Here is a 19,863-nt window from a genome sequence, read left to right as displayed (position 1 = left end):
TATATGTCATTTTATAGGAGGTAGGGTGTTCTTTCAATAAAAAAAATCAACATATGACATCTTTTTAACTATTTGATAAAAAAAAAGGGCATCCTATTAACTTTTACCTTATAAATTGGCTAGTTTCCATGAGTGTGGTGTAATAGTAAATCACTTAGGGGAACAAATAAAAAAAAATCAAAATTTAAATTCCAATAGGCACGAATATGTTAGAAGTCAGCTTCTTAAGTATATATAAGTTGTGCAAGGGAAATCGAGAAAGGGTACATGAAGATCCATTATAATAACCAACATATGTAGATCTTGTGTTTATTAAGGAGAAAAATTCTCAATAATACGTGACAATTGAGGATTTAATCATGATACCTTATCTTGAAGATGACATATGTTATAGTAAAAAAATAATTAATCAAGTTGGATAATATTGAGTTGGGATGATCGACCTCACCAACACTTGTTAAAGTAGTTATCATTAAGTGTTGTTGTATGTTGTTGATGGATATTGGTTTGAGTGAGTAGGATTTCACTTCTATATATATATATAGGTTTGATATTGTGCGCGACGCGCACAGTGCGCGACTGTGCACGTCGCGCACAATATCAGCGTTTTTGTTTTTTTTTTTTAATTTTTTGAATTTAAAAAATTCGACATTTCCTTATTTAAAATTTAATATATAAATATATCCCCTAAACACATTATAATACTCAATAAATACTTAAATTAATTTTATTTTAATTTTTTTTTTAAACCAAACACTATAACCTAATTGGAAAGCCTAAACTCTATAGGTAAAATCTAAAAAAAAAAAATAGCTTTAACACTATACCCAAAGCCTGAACCCTATAAATAAAATCGTAAAGAAATTTTTTAATTATTTTTTAATTTACAAATTAAAAAAAAAATTAAAAAAACAAACAAACGTTGATATTGTGCGTGACGCGCACAGTCGCGCACTGTGCACGTCGCGCACAATATCAAACCTGTATATATATATATATATATATATATATATATATATTATAATTATAAACAGTAATTTCTATAAATTATAATAATTATGATTCATAATTTTTATATGGCGCAGTAATTACAATTCATAATTGTTAGAATAATCGAAATCGCTAAAGTGAGAATGAGTAATTCGAGAAAGAACGAACAATTCAAGTAGTAAAAAATGGGTGTGTGAATGATAACAAAATATTAAAATCATTTAATTTTGTTTTTTTTTTTTATAAAAAGTTGCTAACATGAGTGCATATTCCAATGGTAAACAAATTTAAATCCCACACAAAAAAACTACAAAAGAAAATAATAAATATTTATTTTGTAAACGCAAATGGCTTTAGCTTCTATGTTCAAATGGAGAGAAAATTCGTCAAAAACACAAATGGTATATATATACATAATAATATTTATTATAGGAATTAGAGAATTTTTAATTTTTAATTTTTAAAATAAAAATTATTTATTTAGTTTAATGTGTTATATTAGGGGTTCAATCAAAGTTTCATATTAAAAAGATTTGAAAAATATCATGAGTTTAAAAATGATATAAGTCAATTGTCGTGAGGTCTTTTGGGTAGAGCCTAAGAGCAAAGTCATAAAGACTTAGGCTCAAAATAGATAAATCATGTCATTGTAGAAATATGTGAACATCTTTCGGTCATAACAAATTGTATTAGAGCCATGTTCCAGACCAGATGTCATGTGGGGTGATCTTGACGAAGTTGTTGTTGATACAGTCTGACCTGGCTGTTGCTTTGATGTTGACACTGATTTAAGTTTGTATCAGATATTGATTAAACTAAGAATGACTACTTATCGAGGTTGATCAGTTGGGAGGGAAAGTCCTGGTGAGTAAAGTCAGGCAAGGGAAATCCAGATGGGTCAAGACATCTGGTGAAAAGTCCAAGCAGGGAGCTTGGCACGGGGAAAAGTCCAAGTATGGTGACTTGGCACGGAATGGTCAGAGAGGGCTCGGTAGCTCGTTCTCTGGACCGGACGAAGTCAAAGAGGGCTCGATAGCTCGTTCTCTGGACCGGACGAAGTCGGAGAGGGCTCGGTAGCTCGTTCTCCGGACTAGGTCAGAGAGGGCTCGGTAGCTCGTTCTCCGGACTAGGTCAGAGAGGGCTCGGTAGCTCGTTCTCTGGACCGGACGAAGTCAGAGAGGGCTCGGTAGCTCATTCTCCGGATTAGGTCAGAGAGGGACCTAAGTGGACATTCCATGGCACATTGGATCGGTCGACCGATCCATGACTCATGAATCGCTGGATCGGTCGGCACCGATCCAGAAATCGAATTCCATGGATCGGTCTAATGACCGACGATGACACTCGAGCACATCGAGTGAAATCTGATCGGTGCACCGATCGAAACACCAACAGCACATCGAGGCAACTGATCGGCCGTGAGACCGATCGTGAGAAGAGCCGCAGAGAAAGGGGTGGATCGGTGCGCGGACCGATCCACTCAACTGATCGGTCACTACGATCGATCGAATGGCTGCCGATCAGGTGCTGCCGATCGGTCCAGCTGTGATCGAGTCCGTGACCGATCCACACACTCGATTTGTTCGTATCGCGATTCCTTCAATGCTTTTGATATACCTCATTCATTTATGTGATATAATCCTCTGTGCTGTTAGCTTTTGAGTTTGCAGGTTAACAGGTATCATTCCAAGCCTAATTTCAAATTAAGTTCATAAGAGGAATGCGACAAATGGTCTTTCTGCTGGTTTCAGCGGCGCATGGGGCATTTCAGGCATCAACGGATACTGCTGTGATCTGGCTGCGATTTGTTTGACTCCTGGGGATTGGTTCGAGCTCAGAAGACGCCAGTGATGACTGTGATATCATTGGTGTGAGTTCAAAGCACCAGGTAAGGAGGAAGAGGGATTGGCTGCAGCGCTGATTTGCGCAGTTTTGGACCAGATCGGTGACAGCAGAGATCAGGTTTGAGAAGCAGTAAAAACAGCGAGAGGAGAGAATAGAACAAAAACAAGAAAGCTTGAAAAAAAAGTCTGTGCTGTTGTGCGAAGTTCTTGAGCTCTCGGGTGAACTGCGATCTCCGTTCTGCTACTGATCCTCGCGTGGTTGTAAGCATTTTTATTCTCCTGTGCCACCGAGTTTCTGTAAGTCTCGTGCTTTAACTTAGATATTTCTTGAGACGCTGTGGGGAGGTTACTCCACCGAGAAGGAGGATTTGTAGCCGGAAGTTATCCGGGGTGCGATCTATCGAAGATCAAGGAGTCGTCCACCTTACGGACACGCCGAGGAGTAGGGGCAAGTTATCCCCGAACCTCGTAAATCCTAGTGTTAGTATGCTTGTGTTTTTCTTTCCTTTAGTTGTCTAATTCCGCTGTGCTAACAATTATCTGTGTAGAAGTTTTGTTTAAGTTTTTAAAGGGGCTATTCACCCCCCTCTAGCCATCTAAGATCCCAACAAGTGGTATCAGAGCAAGGGGCTCTTTGATTCGGATTAACACCCAAAAGAGCAAACAAGGATGGCTATGAAGGAAGGCTTTAGCACAAATCGACCACCCTACTTCGAAGGAGCAGATTTTCAATATTGGAAGGGCCGCATGGAGTATTACCTCAAGACCGACATTGCCATGTGGTTCTCAGTCAAGGAAGGTTTCACACCACCAAAGGATGAAGAAGGTAAGGAACTCGATTCGTCAAGATGGTCTACCGAACAACTCCGCAAAGCACAAGCCGATGCCAAAGCTATGGTCACCTTGCAATGTGGAATCGCCAAGGACCAACTCGTCAAGGTAGGTCCGTTCTCGAGCGCAAGAGACCTATGGAACAAACTCATCGAGCTCCAAGAGGGAACTCGAGATTCTCGGATTGCCAAGAGGGACCTATTCTTGAATCAACTCCAAAATCTAACCATGAAGGACAATGAAACGGTAAGTGAGCTTCATGGGAGATTCAAGGAGATCATCAACGGTCTACACTCTGTGGACGAACGAGTGGAGAATCGCGATCTAGTAAGGTACGCTCTTAAATCTTTTCCTAGGAATGCCTTGTGGTCATCTATGGTAGATGCCTACAAGGTATCCAAGGATCTTTCTGTTAGGACCAAAAGTAGCTAGAGGGGGGGTGAATAGCTCGTCGCTCGGCGTGGCTTGTTTCTTCAAGGATATGCAGCGGAAAATAACAGAAACAAACACACAACGCTAACAAGGTTGGTTTACTTGGTATCCACCTCACAAGAGGTGACTAATCCAAGGATCCACACCAACGCACACACCCTCCACTATGAATAACACTCCTTTATGGTAACTACCAAAGGCGGAGAAGCCCTACAACACTCTCAATACAAGAAGAAGAAAGGGAAATACAAGTTAAGCAAAAGCTTACAAGATGTGCAGTAAAAACCCTAACCCTAACTTCTTCCTCTTGCAATAGATCCGCCTCTTGACTTGGAAAGCCTTCAAGAACCTTCAAGAACTGGCGATCACGTGCTTGTAGAGAGCTGTGGAGGAGCTGGAATGAATCTGAGAAGAGCTCGTTAAGAGATACCGAAGACCACGCTCGCCTGCGGCTTTAAACCCGACGCCATCGGTCGGATCCCGATCGATTCGAATGTTCCGAATCGATCGGAGGCTGGATCGATCCACGGATCGATCCGACCATGCTCGAAAGCGCTGGATCGATCCACGGATCGATCCGGCGCTTATCCAGCAGCATCGTCCCGATCGATCGGCTAATCGATCGGACCTCCTCGATCGATCCACGGATCGATCCGAGCTTTTGACCAGAAACTGGATCGATCCACCGATCGATCCACAGCCTGGATCGATCCACGGATCGATCCAGCACTTGGTTTTTGCCCAAAACCAAGTCCCAAGCCTCCCTAACCAACATCCGGTAAACCTTGACCTGTTGGTACATCATGCCTCGCATCTGGTCACTCCCTTGACCTGCCAGGACTCCCCACCAAGTGTCCGGTCAATCCCTTTGACCCACTTGGACTTTTACTCGTCATGCCAAGTATCCGGTCACTCCATTGACCTACTTGGACTTCCACCAGATGTCCGGTCAATCCCTTTGACCCACTTGGACTTTTACTCGTCGTGCCAAGTATCCGGTCACTCCATTGACCTACTTGGACTTCCCAACACCAGATGTCCGATCATCCTTGATCCATCTGGATTTCCTTCCTTGCCTGGCTTCACTCACCAGGACTTTCACCTAGCTTCACTCACTAGGGTTTTCCATCTGCCTAGCTTCACTCACTAGGACTTTCACCTGGCTTCACTCACCAGGATTTCCTTCTCACTAGGACTTTCACCTGGCTTCACTCACCAGGATTTCCTTCTGCCTAGCTTCACTCACTAGGACTTTCCTTCTGCCTGACATTCCAGTTAGGACTTCCCAGTCAAGTATCCAGTCAACCTTGACCTACTTGACTCTTCTTCAATCAATATCTTATTGTCAAACATCTAAACCCTAACCAAGACTCAGCTTGGTTAACCAGGTCACCCTTGACCTGAGGGATATTGCACCAACAATCTCCCCCTTTTTGATGTTTGACAATACCACAATAACACTTACAATCCCACATGTAAGTTAGGCTAATCCTATAGCCTCCTTCTTCATGCCACTAGGTAATGAACCCATAAATTAAACTTTTCATTCTCCCCCTAAGAGGGCAAACTCCCTCTAGGTAATGAAAACCTAACTTACTTCCTTTCATTCTCCCCCTATTGGCACACATCAACCCTCTACTAATAAAACACATCAACCCGTCTTTGGACACACATCAACCTATGCTCCAATTTTGGGCACACTTCAACAACTCCATTTGTTGAAGACTCTCCCCCTGAAGAGTTGCTCATCGTGATCACAATTTCACTCATTGTGATCAACTCAATATTGAAGGTCACATACCCTTCATTATCCTTAACTTCTCCCTCAATGTTGACAAATACCCAACCTTGAGCATTTTCAACCACTTGAGTTCCCACTTGAAATAATGAGGATATCCACTCCCCATTTCAAGTTCAAAAGCTCGTCCATGAGCATTTTCTTTAAAGAAGGTTAACCACCTTCCAAGGTTCATGAAAAATAATTTTCATGCCGTTAAAGAGTCCCTCCCCCTAAAGACATGGTGGTAACTTCTGTCATTGCACCAACAATGACTTGGAATCCCTAAACCTTTAGGAAACCCAAATTTAGAAGTTTTGAGGTTCAAATACTCAAAATTTGAAACAAACCTCAACCTAAAACTTCAATGAAGTCTTCCTTAACCAATCCATCCTTGTTTTCACATGAAAACACCCTTTGTATGTATACAAATGTATTTTATGGGTTTGGAATGGTTACCTAGACTAAAATCGGTTCAAAGATGCTGAAATCAGGCCTTCCCAGCCAAAATCAGCAACTTGGATCGATTGGAGTTGGGTTCCAATCGATTGAACCTCTCTGAATCGATCCACGGATCGATCCAGACACCCTGGATCGATCGGCTGATCGATCCAGCGAGCTTCTGCTCGCGGGAAATGCCTTCTGAATTGATCCACGGATCGATTCAGGCACTCCAATCGATCCATGGATCGATCGGAGCTCTGATAGTTGCTGAAATTCCATTTCAGTCAACTTCAGAAACCCCTAGAATATTCTACAAAAATCCAAAAATCATGAAATTTTGTGTAGACTTTGTTTAGGGTATATACTATCAAGGAAAAATAGTTTTCTATGAAAATACATCATATTTTCAAAGATTGACACAAACTTGAAAACTTGCAAAAACTGTATTGTTTTCTTCAAGTTTGTGTCTAACTATTCAATGGTGATTACTATCAAAAGATAGCCTTCACCAATGTTTTCCAAAATCATTTTGAAAACATTTTCAAAACCAATATCCCACCATGTTCCTTGGGCTTAATGCACATGACTTGTACATTAGCTTTCCCAATGATGGGAAAACACATAACTATGTGTTTTGATGAACCTAAAACTCAAAAGAATGCACTAAATCAACATCTTGAGTTTTGTTCATCTTCCTAACATCTCACTTGTATCTAATGTGCACTAAAACACATACAAGTCATCTTATAGTCCTTGTGAGATGTAAGATTTTGGTTTTGCCCTATTCTAGGGATCATGCATATCTATCTAGGCATTTTAGATATATACTAGACATCCACCAAGGATGTCACTTGTTAATAATTGTTGTTAAATGTCTTTTGTCCTTAATTACAAGGAATTAAACTAATGCATGATAATGTTATGGCATACATCAAAATAAAATAACTTTCAAAAGAAATATTCCTATAACTACATGATGTATGCATGACATGACATGGTATTTTTGTATTTTTCATAATAAAATATGAATGCAAAAATAGTTATGATGTCATGGCATATGATGGGCAAACAATCATGACAAGATTTAGCATAAATAAAATATACCTAGATTAACTATCTAAGCATCCTTAAAATCTTAGCTAAACTTACAACTTACACCTAGATTGCCCTAAAGTGCTTCAAGAAAATACCAAAGCCTAAATTGGCATTTCTAATTCCCTTGATTAATGTATGCCAATTGAAATTAAGCGTATTCCTCAAATATTGGCAAATTTCATTTTTTTTTCACAAAAGCAGCACTTTTAAATTTAAGGCCCGGATTGCCTTAAATTTCCTAAGAACATACCAAAATCCCAACTTGGTAGTTCTCAAGATTTTCCTAATTTGTGCCATTTTAAGATAAAATCAATTTTCCACCATTAGGCACATGTTACTCTTTCAAGGAGTAAATAATAATTCCATTTCATTTTCAAAGGTTAACAAAAACCTTGAAAATACTCCTTGAGTGTCAATTTCCTCAAAGTTGGGTTACCTACCCTTCTAATCGGAGTTGACACTCTCTAACCCATCTATGGGGTAGAGAAGATGATCCTAGGAACCCAACACCTATTGGTGCTCCTTGGATGCTCTAGGTATTCACTAGGGATAACTTCCCTAGATACCTTCCTAGTGACCTTGTTTGGCTTCTTATAAGCCTTGGTCACTTTTTCTAGGTCAACTCTAGGGATAGCCTCCCTTGTGACCTTGTTGGTGACTTTCTTAGACTTCTTAGAAGCCTTAGTCACTTTTATTGCAAAAACACTCTTAGGGATGACCTCCCTAGTATTTTTGACTTGACCACTAGACCTATGGTTTGTTCCATAACTGTATGGAACTCTATGATAAGAGGGAGCATCCTTCTTAACCTTTGGTTTGTATCCCAAACCTCTATGGTCATTGGATGACCTTTGTGCTCCTAGCCCTAGGTATTGCTCATTTTGCCCTTTTAGGATATTTTCCATCCTTTTTAGGGTCTTTTCCATTTTATCAAGTCTTGACCTCAAGACTTGATTTTCTATCATTAAATCCTTAGGTTTTGGTCCATGAGCATTTTTGATCTTGGGCATGTATCTATTTTCCTTAGTGTTCCCGCCCAAGTGTCTATCTACCTTCCTAACCTTAGGTTGGGTAGTTTTGGCATGTAGGGCCACATGCTTTTCCTTAAAGCCCTCATGCTTTCTATTTTTATGGTAAATAGCATTAAAATGATAAAAATTAGAACTATCATGCTTTTTACCATGATGTAAAGAGGTGGGCTCAATAAATGTTACCTTTCTTTTTACCTTGGAGGCTCCCCCTTGAGATGAGCTTCCTCCTTGAGCCTTGACCGTCTTCTTCCCCTTAGGGCATTGACTCCGGTAATGCCCCTTTTGATTGCAAGAGAAGCATATTATATGCTCCTTGCTCTTCTTCGTTCCGGGGACGGTCTCCTTGGGCTTCACCTTGCCCTTTTGTGCCACTTGGCCCTTCTTCTTGGCCAATTTAGGGCACTTGCTCTTGTAGTGCCCGCTTTCCCTACACTCAAAACATATTATATGATTTTTATTTTTAATTGAAATATTATTACCTTCGCTTGTAGGGGTGGCATCTTTTCCTTTGGATCCGGAGGTAGAGACTTCCTCTTGATCGGACCTTGATTCTCCTCCATTTGATTTTTCTTGACTTGTGGAGGTAGAATCTTCTTCCTCCTCTTCGTCTCTTGACCCGGATGTAGAAGCTTCTCCTTCTTCTTGATCCGGCGTCACCAAGGATTGCTCCCCCTCAATCCTAGAGGTGGAGGCTTCATCATCTTGAATATGAAACAAGGAGTATGCTCTCTCCTTGTTCCCTTCGTTGCATTCCCTTGAGGATGAAGCTTCTTGGATTTCCTCTTCTTCGGAGGTTGAGTATTTTTCAACCTCGGAATCCTCCTCTTGGTCTTGCTCCAAAGAGTCACCCTCTCTGGATTCTTCTTGATCTTGTACAGTGGAGGGGATCTCTTCATGAAGCTTGGCCAATTTGCTCCAAAGCTCCTTGGCATCTTCGAATTCTCCAACTTGAGCCAAGATGTGGCTAGGCAATAAGTTGACCAAAAGCTTGGTCACTTTGTCATTTGCCTCGCCCCTTTAAATTTGCTCCGAGCTCCATCTGCTTTTCTTTAGAAGCTTGCCCTTGGAGTTCGTTGGAGCTTTGAAGCCTTCCATTAGAGCAAACCATTGCTCTATCTCCATCATAAGAAAATTTTCGATTCTTGATCTCCAAGAATCGAAGCATGACGATGTGTATGGTGGAGCTACCCTTGTGTCAAATCCAAGTCCATCTTGGAATTGCATCTTGAAGTTGAGCTTGATAAAATCTTGAACTTGAAGAAATTGCTTCAACTTCTTCACCCTCTAGCTTTTCTTGTTACGCTTGACCCTTCCGGCGATGATTCCGGTGAAGAGCGGCCTTGCTCTGATACCACTTGTTAGGACCAAAAGTAGCTAGAGGGGGGGTGAATAGCTCGTCGCTCGGCGTGGCTTGTTTCTTCAAGGATATGCAGCGGAAAATAACAGAAACAAACACACAACGCTAACAAGGTTGGTTTACTTGGTATCCACCTCACAAGAGGTGACTAATCCAAGGATCCACACCAACGCACACACCCTCCACTATGAATAACACTCCTTTATGGTAACTACCAAAGGCGGAGAAGCCCTACAACACTCTCAATACAAGAAGAAGAAAGGGAAATACAAGTTAAGCAAAAGCTTACAAGATGTGCAGTAAAAACCCTAACCCTAACTTCTTCCTCTTGCAATAGATCCGCCTCTTGACTTGGAAAGCCTTCAAGAACCTTCAAGAACTGGCGATCACGTGCTTGTAGAGAGCTGTGGAGGAGCTGGAATGAATCTGAGAAGAGCTCGTTAAGAGATACCGAAGACCACGCTCGCCTGCGGCTTTAAACCCGACGCAACGGTCGGATCCCGATCGATTCGAATGTTCCGAATCGATCGGAGGCTTTGGATCGATCACGGATCGATCCAGAGCGCCTGCTCGAGAAGCGCTGGATCGATCCACGGATCGATCCGGCGCTTATCGCGCGAAATCGCTCCGATCGATCGGCTAATCGATCGGCCTCGGATCGATCCACGGATCGATCCGAGCATTTTTGGAAGAATCGGATCGATCCACCGATCGATCACGGATCGATCCACGGATCGATCCGACTTGGTTTTGCCCAAAACCAAGTCCCAAGCCTCCCTAACCAACATCCGGTCAACCGTGACCTGTTGGTACATTATTCCTCGCATCTGGTCACTCCCTGGACCTTGTTAGACTCCCCACCAAGGGTCCGGTCAATCCCTTTGACCCACTTGGACTTTTACTCGTCGTGCCAAGTATCCGGTCACTCCATTGACTTACTTGGACTTCCACCAGATGTCTGGTCAACCTTGACCCATCTGGACTTCCTTCCTTGCCAAGTATCCAGTCAATCCTTTGACCTACTTGGACTTCCCAACACCAGATGTCCGATCATCCTTGATCCATCTGGATTTCCTTCCTTGCCTGGCTTCACTCACCAGGACTTTCACCTAGCTTCACTCACTAGGGTTTTCCATCTGCCTAGCTTCACTCACTAGGACTTTCACCTGGCTTCACTCACCAGGATTTCCTTCTGCCTAGCTTCACTCACTAGGACTTTCACCTGGCTTCACTCACCAGGATTTCCTTCTGCCTAGCTTCACTCACTAGGACTTTCCTTCTGCCTGACAATCCAGTTAGGACTTCCCAGTCAAGTATCCAGTCAACCTTGACCTACTTGACTCTTCTTCAATCAATATCTTATTGTCAAACATCTAAACCCTAACCAAGACTCAGCTTGGTTAACTAGGTCACCCTTGACCTGAGGGATATTGCACCAACACTTTCCATTGTTAAACTAGATGAATTTTTCTGTGAGATGGAACTTCATGAGCTTGCTAACAAAGGTCAAAAAGAGAAGGGTATTGCTTTATTTGCAGGACCAAAGAGCAAGGAGGGAAGAAGGAAGAAGGAAAAGAAGAAGGAAAAGGAGATTTCCTCATCCACCTCTTCCTCCGAATCCGATGATGAAAGTGGATCATCATCAAGTGAGATGGCGAACTTCGTAAGAAGGATTATGAGAAGAAGCCGAAGATACAAAGGAAAAGGTAAAACTAATGATCAAAATTTTGATAAATCTAATGTTATATGTTATGAGTGTAGCAAGAAAGGACACATTCGGAGCGAGTGTCCGAAGTTAAAGAGGAAGGAGGAACGAGCCAAAAAGAAGGAGGAAAGAGGCAAGAAGAAGAAGGCTCTCAAGGCCACTTGGGATGAGTCCTCATCAAGCTCATCGGAGGAAGAAGAGAAGATGGAAAAGAGCACACGACAATTAGCACTCATGGCAAGGGAGGTTTCGGACTCCGAAAGTGAGGGAGATTCGAGTGACGCTTCAACCGCGGCTTCATCATCGTCGGATGATGAAGAGGTAACCTCTTCTCATATAGAAAAGTGTTATAAGACTATCACTCACTTATCTACATTGCTTAAAAAGTCAAAAACAGAAAATAAAGTGTTAAAAGAAGAAGTAAAAACCTTAAGGACCCTTAGGGAAGATGAGGTCGATGACCTACATCTAGAAGTCCTTGAGGATGAGAACAAGGCGTTAAAGGGTGAGGTTGAGAAACTCAAGAAAATGCTTGAGAAATTCTCAACTAGCTCTAAGACTCTAGACATGATTTTAAATGCCCAAAGGGCAGTCTACAACAAGGCCGGGCTAAGGTATCAACCCAAGGAGTCGAGTTTCATTTCTCTAATGTCTAGAACTCAAAATAGTAGATCACATGTTTCTAGGGCTCATGGAACTAGGAAAGGTATGACCAAGGCATGGGTTCCTAGGTCTTTCGTTGTAGAAGCATTAGGTCCCAAGATTTGGGTACCTAAAACCTCTATCTTCCGTGTCTTGTAGGCATTGGTGAGGGGAGCATCTATCAACTTGGTTTGTTGATAGTGGATGCTCCAAGCACATGACCGGGGACAAATCACTATTTTCAAAACAAAAGTAGAGGTAATGTGTCTTTTGGTAATAATGGTAGCCTTAAGGTTGTAGGAGTTGGAGACATTCATATATCCGAATGTCTCCATATCAAGAATGTCCTTCTAGTCAAGGGGATGACTTTTAATCTCCTAAGTGTCAGTCAATTGTGTGATACGGGTTACACAATTGAATTTCATTCAAGTCAATGTTTGGTTAAACACATTGACACACTTGACACGGTACTAGTAGGCACAAGGGTTGATAATATTTATCAAGTATCGTTTAAAAGTGCTACTAATGCTTTGATTAAGTGTTTCATGTCAAAAGAAGAAGAGTCTTGGCTATGGCATAGAAGGTTGGCACATGTAAACATGAAGAACATCCGGAAGTTGGCCAACCAAGGATTAGTGCGAGACTTACCCAGCATCAAGTACCACAAGACCAAACTATGTGATGCATGTCAAAAGGGAAAGCAAACAAAAGGTGTTCATAAAGGTAAAAGCACTGTAAGTACATCTACTGCTTTAGATTTATTGCACATGGACCTATTTGATTGCAGTAGTGTAATATCATTGAATGGAAGTAGATATTGTTTAGTAATTCTTGATGATTTTACTAGATATACATGGACTTTCTTTTTGAAAACTAAGGATCAAACCATAGATATTTTTATTTCCTTTTGTAGAAGAACTGAAAATGAAAAATCGACAACAATTAAAACCATTAGAAGTGATCATGGTGGTGAATTTCAAAATCATAGGTTTTTAGAATTTTGTCAAGCAAAAGGGTATAGACATGAGTTCTCAACTCCAAGGACCCCACAGCAAAATGGGGTTGTGGAGAGAAAGAACCGAGTCTTACAAGAGGCTGCACGAAGCATGCTCAATGAGTACTCACTATCGAGCTACTTATGGGCTGAAGCTGTGAATACAGCTTGCTATGTGCAAAATCGAGTTTTAATACATAGGTTTTTAGGAAAGACTCCCCATGAACTTTGGTTTGGGAAACCACCTACAATTAAACATCTTAGGGTGTTTGGCTGTAAGGTGTTTATTTTGAACACCAAGGACCATCTTGGGAAGTTCACGGCTAAGGCTGATCAAGGGATACTGGTCGGGTACTCTCTTACCAGCAAAGCCAACGAGTCTACAATAATAGGACTAAATTGATTGAAGAGTCCTCTGATGTAACCTTTGAAGAAATCCCTAACTTAAATGATCAACCAAGGGATGTAGGAGAAATTCAATTTGAACTTAGAAATCTAAGTTTGAATGATCAAAATGAAGAACGAGTCGAAGTTGACTCTGATGTTGATGAGCAAAGGCAACAAAGAACTCAATCTGATCCTTTGCCTGATATTGAGTCCTTGCCTGTGCCGAGTGAGACCATTCATGAGGCACCACCAACACCAAGACAATCTAGGATAGCCACTAGTCATCCCCAAGACCAAATTGTGGGAGACATCCACCAAGGGGTTAGGACTAGGTCATTCTTTAGAAATGAGTCTAATGAAGTCGCATTGATTTCAGAGATTGAACCAAAATTAGTTGATGAGGCATTGCGCGATCCTGATTGGATCATAGCTATGCAAGATGAGTTAGGTCAATTTGAAAGGAGCCAAGTGTGGGACTTAATTCCTAGACCTAAGAAGACCACCATTATTGGAACTAAATGGGTCTTCAAAAATAAGTTAAATCAAAAGGGAGAAGTTGTAAGAAACAAGGCAAGACTTGTAGCCAAGGGCTATAGTCAAGTCGAAGGTCTCGATTATGATGAGACTTATGCTCCCGTGGCCCGATTAGAGTCCATTCGTTTGATGCTAGCTTTTGCTACACATAGAGGTTTCAAGCTCTATCAAATGGATGTTAAATCTGCCTTCTTAAATGGTTTCATTAAAGAAGAAGTCTATGTTGAGCAACCACCGGGGTTTGTGAGTACCGAAGCTCCAAACCACGTATACAAGCTCAAGAAAGCTCTTTATGGGCTTAAACAAGCACCTCGAGCATGGTACGAGAGGTTGTCAACTTACCTATTAGAAAAGGGCTTTGTAAGAGGCCAAATAGACCCAACACTATTTCTACGTAGAGATGGTGAAAATATTTTTGTAGCCCAAGTATATGTCGATGACATAATTTGTGGCTCAAATAACAAGGGCTATTTGAATGAATTCATTTCTCACATGGAAAGTGAGTTTGAGATGAGTCTAGTAGGAGAGTTGACATTCTTCCTCGGACTTGAAATCAAACAAACTCGAGATGGAATTTATGTCCATCAGACAAAATACACTCAAGAGATGCTTAGAAAATTCAATATGAGTGACTCTAAGGAAGTGTCCACTCCAATGGCGACAAACACTCGCCTTGACAATGATGAGAGTGGAAAACCAATTGATCTAATGCAATATAGAAGCATGATTGGTAGTTTTCTATATCTCACAGCTAGTTGACCGGACATACTCTTTGCTGTGGGCATGTGCGCTAGGTATCAAATATGTGCCAAGGAATCTCACTTAATTGCAGTTAAGAGAATTCTGAGATATCTCAAAGGCACAATGAGAGTAGGACTGTGGTACCCTCGTACGAAGTCTTTTGATTTGATAGGCTATACCGATTCCGATTATGCTGGATGCAAATTAGATCGGAAAAGTACTAGTGGGGGTTGCCAATTTTTAGGTTCATCTTTAGTTAGTTGGTCGAGTCGGAAGCAACATTGTGTTGCTCTCTCCACGACCGAGGCCGAATATATTACCATGGGAGAGAGTGTATCACAGTTGTTGTGGATGATACACACCCTAGAGGATTATGGACTTTCTTATAAGGGTGTACAAGTGCTATGTGACAACATTAGCACGATCAACCTAACTAAAAATCCAGTCCATCATTCGAGGACCAAACACATTGAAGTGCGTCATCACTTCATAAGAGATCATGTAGCTAGGGGAGACATTGCACTCACATATGTTGAGTCAAAGTCAAACCTAGCTGATATTTTCACCAAACCCCTTCCGGAGAATGAATTTAGTCATTTAAGGAGGGAGTTGGGAATCCGTTTGGCTCCTTAGGTCCTTAGGACTTCATCATGATCAATAAGGACAAATTAAAATGACAAGAGAAATTGGGAATGATTTTGGGCAACTTGGGAACATCTCACACAAACTATAAGGTTTAACAAAATATTTTTGTTTGCTAGAAATGTGGTGAGATGCTAGGATCAACCAAATTATTCAAAATGTATCATGCATCCCTTGAATAATTAGGTTGAAGAGATATAGATTGAGTATGGGGAAGACCTTTACACAATTCATGTGTAATTGATTCCTAGATCTTACTCATATATTCCAACCAAGGAATCTTGGTTGGACCTATGTCTAGAAATTCTCTAACCTTGTTGTGTTGATTGATACCATTGTTTGATACCTTCCTGTTTGAATTTAGGACAAGTTGGTAAAATAAAAAAAAAAATATTTTGACAAACTTGGAACTACTCATAACAAGGAGATATTTTGAACCGATAGCCTGAGTACTTGTTTCACTATAAATCATAGTTTCAACAAACAAGCAAACAAAGTAAACTTATTCAGCACATCTGTTATGATGTGTCTGAAAAAGTTTCGAGCCCTAAATAATTCCAAACCATTAGAGCTCATCATTAGAAAATATTCATTGGTATCACTGAATATATTCTGTGGGCCCTCCGGATCCTAGGTTCTGAACTTGGAAGCTGTTAAACCAAAATTTCAGAGCTTTTGATAAGAATTTTAGAGGCTGAAATCACTGACAATCAGACACTGATCGGTCCAGGGACCGATCAGGATGATATATGATCGGTCTCTACGATCGATCAGGGGCGTATGCTCAGTTACTGATCGTCCTCTGATCGGTCCAGGGACCGATCAGGAGGCTCCCTAATCGGTCTCCACGACCGATCAGGAGGATATGGCACGCGAGGCTCCCTGATCGGTCTCAACGACCGATCCGGGAATTCCCTGACCGATCAGGACGTTCCCTGATCGGTCAGGATTTCTCCTGATCGGACAGCCGTCCGATCTTCTGATCTTCTGACCCTCCTTTAACTTCTCCTTATCCCTTGCTCTCACATTTCACGCCGAAACCCTAGCCGAACCTCTCCTCAGTCCCGACTCTTCTCTTCATCCTCTCCGAAAACCTCAAATGGCGCCCAGGTAACTCTCCTTCTTCCCGAGATTTGTTCATTCTTAGCATTTTAGCTTCTTTTCACAGTTTCTCTATGTGTGTTGTCTCGGTTCTCTCTGTGTGGCTCCCGTGGACTCCCATTTGCCCCGATCGTGTCTAAATCTTTATCTATTTAGGAAGAAAGCAGCCGGTGAGGGTTCTTCTAAGTCCCCAGCTGAGAAATCCAAATCCAAAGCTCCTGCTCCCTCTCGACCCCAACCAGCTAGTTCCAGTAGATTCCCAAACCGCCAGTTTGAGCTAGCATTTCAACAGAGGACATTCAAGCTGCTTCCATGTCGATCTGTGGATCGAAAGTGGATGGATGAATTTTGTCCCTCTGTATCTGAAACCCTAGCCTATTATAAACTTGATTCGGTAGTCTACCTAGAAAGGGACATCAATTTTGATCTAGTCTCTGAATTCTATAACAATCTTCATCAGAACCATGATGGTGTTTATAATACCCGAGTCGCTAAAAGAACTATCGATTTCTCCATCAGAGAATTCTTTGGGTATCTAGGTTGCCGTATGTGTTCAGGAGATCCTTTTCCCATCTATCCTGATTTACCAGAGTCATTACCTCCTCCACTTGATGTCTCACCTGATTCCATCTATGAGTATTTCTTTGGACACCCTAGACCGGATGGACTAGATGAGCTAGATGTTGACTTCCCTACTTTTGCAGCCTTGAGATTATCTCCTCAAGACTACATTCTTTTTAAGATTGTCACGAACTGCCTTCTACCTATCACATCTAAACCATTATCTGAGATCCGTTCATATCATTGTCTTATGCTTTATGGTTTGCGTCGGCGTCTCGATTTTGAAATCATGTCGAGCATCTACTCCTCGATCATATCATATTCTAAGCCTAGCGGCTCCACTATTTATATGCCTTATGGGCATATAATTATTGATTGACCCTTCAGTTGATGTCTCTAAGGGTAGAATAGTCAAAATGGTCAGGCAGGATTGCCGACTTGGGAAACGGGCATTTTTCAAGTCTGGCATCATAGGGCAAAATGGGGATGTTCGGTGGAAGGATGGGAGAGCACTGGGTGAGTTACCACGGGGACCTCCACGACAGGTTGCTCCTGTTGCTGCTCCTCCTGCTTGACTATGGAGAGGCCGATCTCGATCTGCTACCGGAGATCGCCGAGATGGAGAGCCGCTTTGATCAGACGATGAGATGATATCTGCTGGTTGGATGGCTGCGTATTCGGATAGACCAACGCTACGATGACCTGCGCGGACAGATTGTCAGCAGGTGGTGACATAGCAGTTGCTACTCGGATGGATGGCACGCTACCCGCCTCCGCAGTCTTATCCAGGCTATCCATCCTCCAGCGTGCCGCCTCAGGATTTCACCCCTCCTGCCGATGATGGTGATGTTCCTCAGTGTGAGGATATTGATTGATACAGTTTGTTTGTTGACTGTCTGTATTTTGGATGTTATTTGTTAGTCTTTATGTCTGACCTAGATGTTTGCACTTCTGATGCTACTCATGTATTTATGCTACTCATGTATTTATGCTACTCAGTTTTATATTTGCTTGCTCTTTATTATGCTTCATTTTCTATCGGTTATTAATATGCTGTTCACTTGCATGTCTTGTTTGTCCTTTCTTTCCTTATTACTGTCTTATAATACACTTAGAGGGAATTCTCAGTGCTTTAAGAAACAGACAGTAAGGGTTAAGGGGGAGTTCTTTAAGTTATCTTACCTTATTCGCACCTTTTCGGTGTTTGACAAAGGGGGAGAAGATAACTAAGCAACTAAGTTTAGATGAATGCAAATTTTGATTTTAGAAGACCCTCACATAGTGTTGTATCCGTCTTAGGGGGAGGATCTTGATTCCCCTAAAATTATGAAAATTTGAACAATTCTGATCTAAACTTAAATCGTGTTGTCAAACAACAAAAAGGGGGAGATTGTTGATACAGTCTGACCTGGCTGTTGTTTTGATGTTGACACTGATTTAAGTTTGTATCAGATATTGATTAAACTAAGAATGACTACTGATCGAGGCTGATCAGTTGGGAGGGAAAGTCCTGGTGAGTAAAGCCAGGCAAGGGAAATCCAGATGGGTCAAGACATCTGGTGAAAAGTCCAAGCAGGGAGCTTGGCACGGGGAAAAGTCCAAGTATGGTGACTTGGCACGGAATGGTCAGAGAGGGCTCGGTAGCTCGTTCTCTGGACCGGATGAAGTCGGAGAGGGCTCGGTAGCTCGTTCTCCGGACTAGGTCAGAGAGGGCTCGGTAGCTCGTTCTCTAGACCGGACGAAGTCGAAGAGGGCTCGGTAGCTCGTTCTCCGGACCAGGTCAGAGAGGGCTCGTGAGCTCGCTCGGACCGGACGGTCGAGAGAGGCTCGTAGCTCGTTCTCGGATTAGGTCGAGAGGGACCTAAGTGGACATTCCATGACACATTGGATCGGTCGGTAGACCGATCCGTCATCATGAATCGCATGGATCGGTCGGCGGACCGATCCAAGAGCTTTCCATGGATCGGTCGATGACCGATCAAATGACACTCAGCACTGAGTGAAATCTGATCGGTATGCGGACGATCGAAAACACTTCGAGCACATCGAGTAACCGATCTGGAGACCGATCGGGAGAAGAGCCGCAGAAGAGAAAGGGGGTGGATCGGTCATGGACCGATCCACACTAACTGACGGTCACCACGACCGATAGAATGGCCTCGATCGGCTGTTGCGATCGTTCAACACCGTGATCGGTCCGTGACCGATCCACACCTCGATTTGTTATTTGTATCGATTCCTTCACTGCTTTTGATATACCTCATTCATTTATGTGATATAATCCTCTGTGCTGTTAGCTTTTGAGTTTGCAGGTTAACAGGTATCATTCCAAGCCTAATTTTAAATTAAGTTCATAAGAGGAATGCGACAAATGGTCTTTCTGCTGGTTTCAGCGGCGCATGGGGCATTTCAGGCATCAACGGATACTGCTGTGATCTGGCTGCGATTTGCTTGACTCCTGGGAATTGGTTCGAGCTCAGAAGACGCCAGTGATGACTGTGATATCATTGGTGTGAGTTCAGAGAACCAGGTAAGGAGGAAGAGGGATTGGCTGCAGCGCTGATTTGCGCAGTTTTGGACCAGATCGGTGACAGCAGAGATCAGGTTTGAGAAGCAATAAAAACAGCGAGAGGAGAGAACAGAACAACAACAAGAAAGCTTGAAAGAAAAGTCTGTGCTGTTGTGCGAAGTTCTTGAGCTCTCGGGTGAACTGCGATCTCCGTTCTGCTACTGATCCTCGCGTGGTTGTAAGCAT

This window comes from Zingiber officinale, chromosome 9B (assembly GCF_018446385.1).
Source record: "Zingiber officinale cultivar Zhangliang chromosome 9B, Zo_v1.1, whole genome shotgun sequence".
Lineage (NCBI taxonomy): Eukaryota > Viridiplantae > Streptophyta > Magnoliopsida > Zingiberales > Zingiberaceae > Zingiber > Zingiber officinale.
This window is presented reverse-complemented; position numbering follows the sequence as displayed.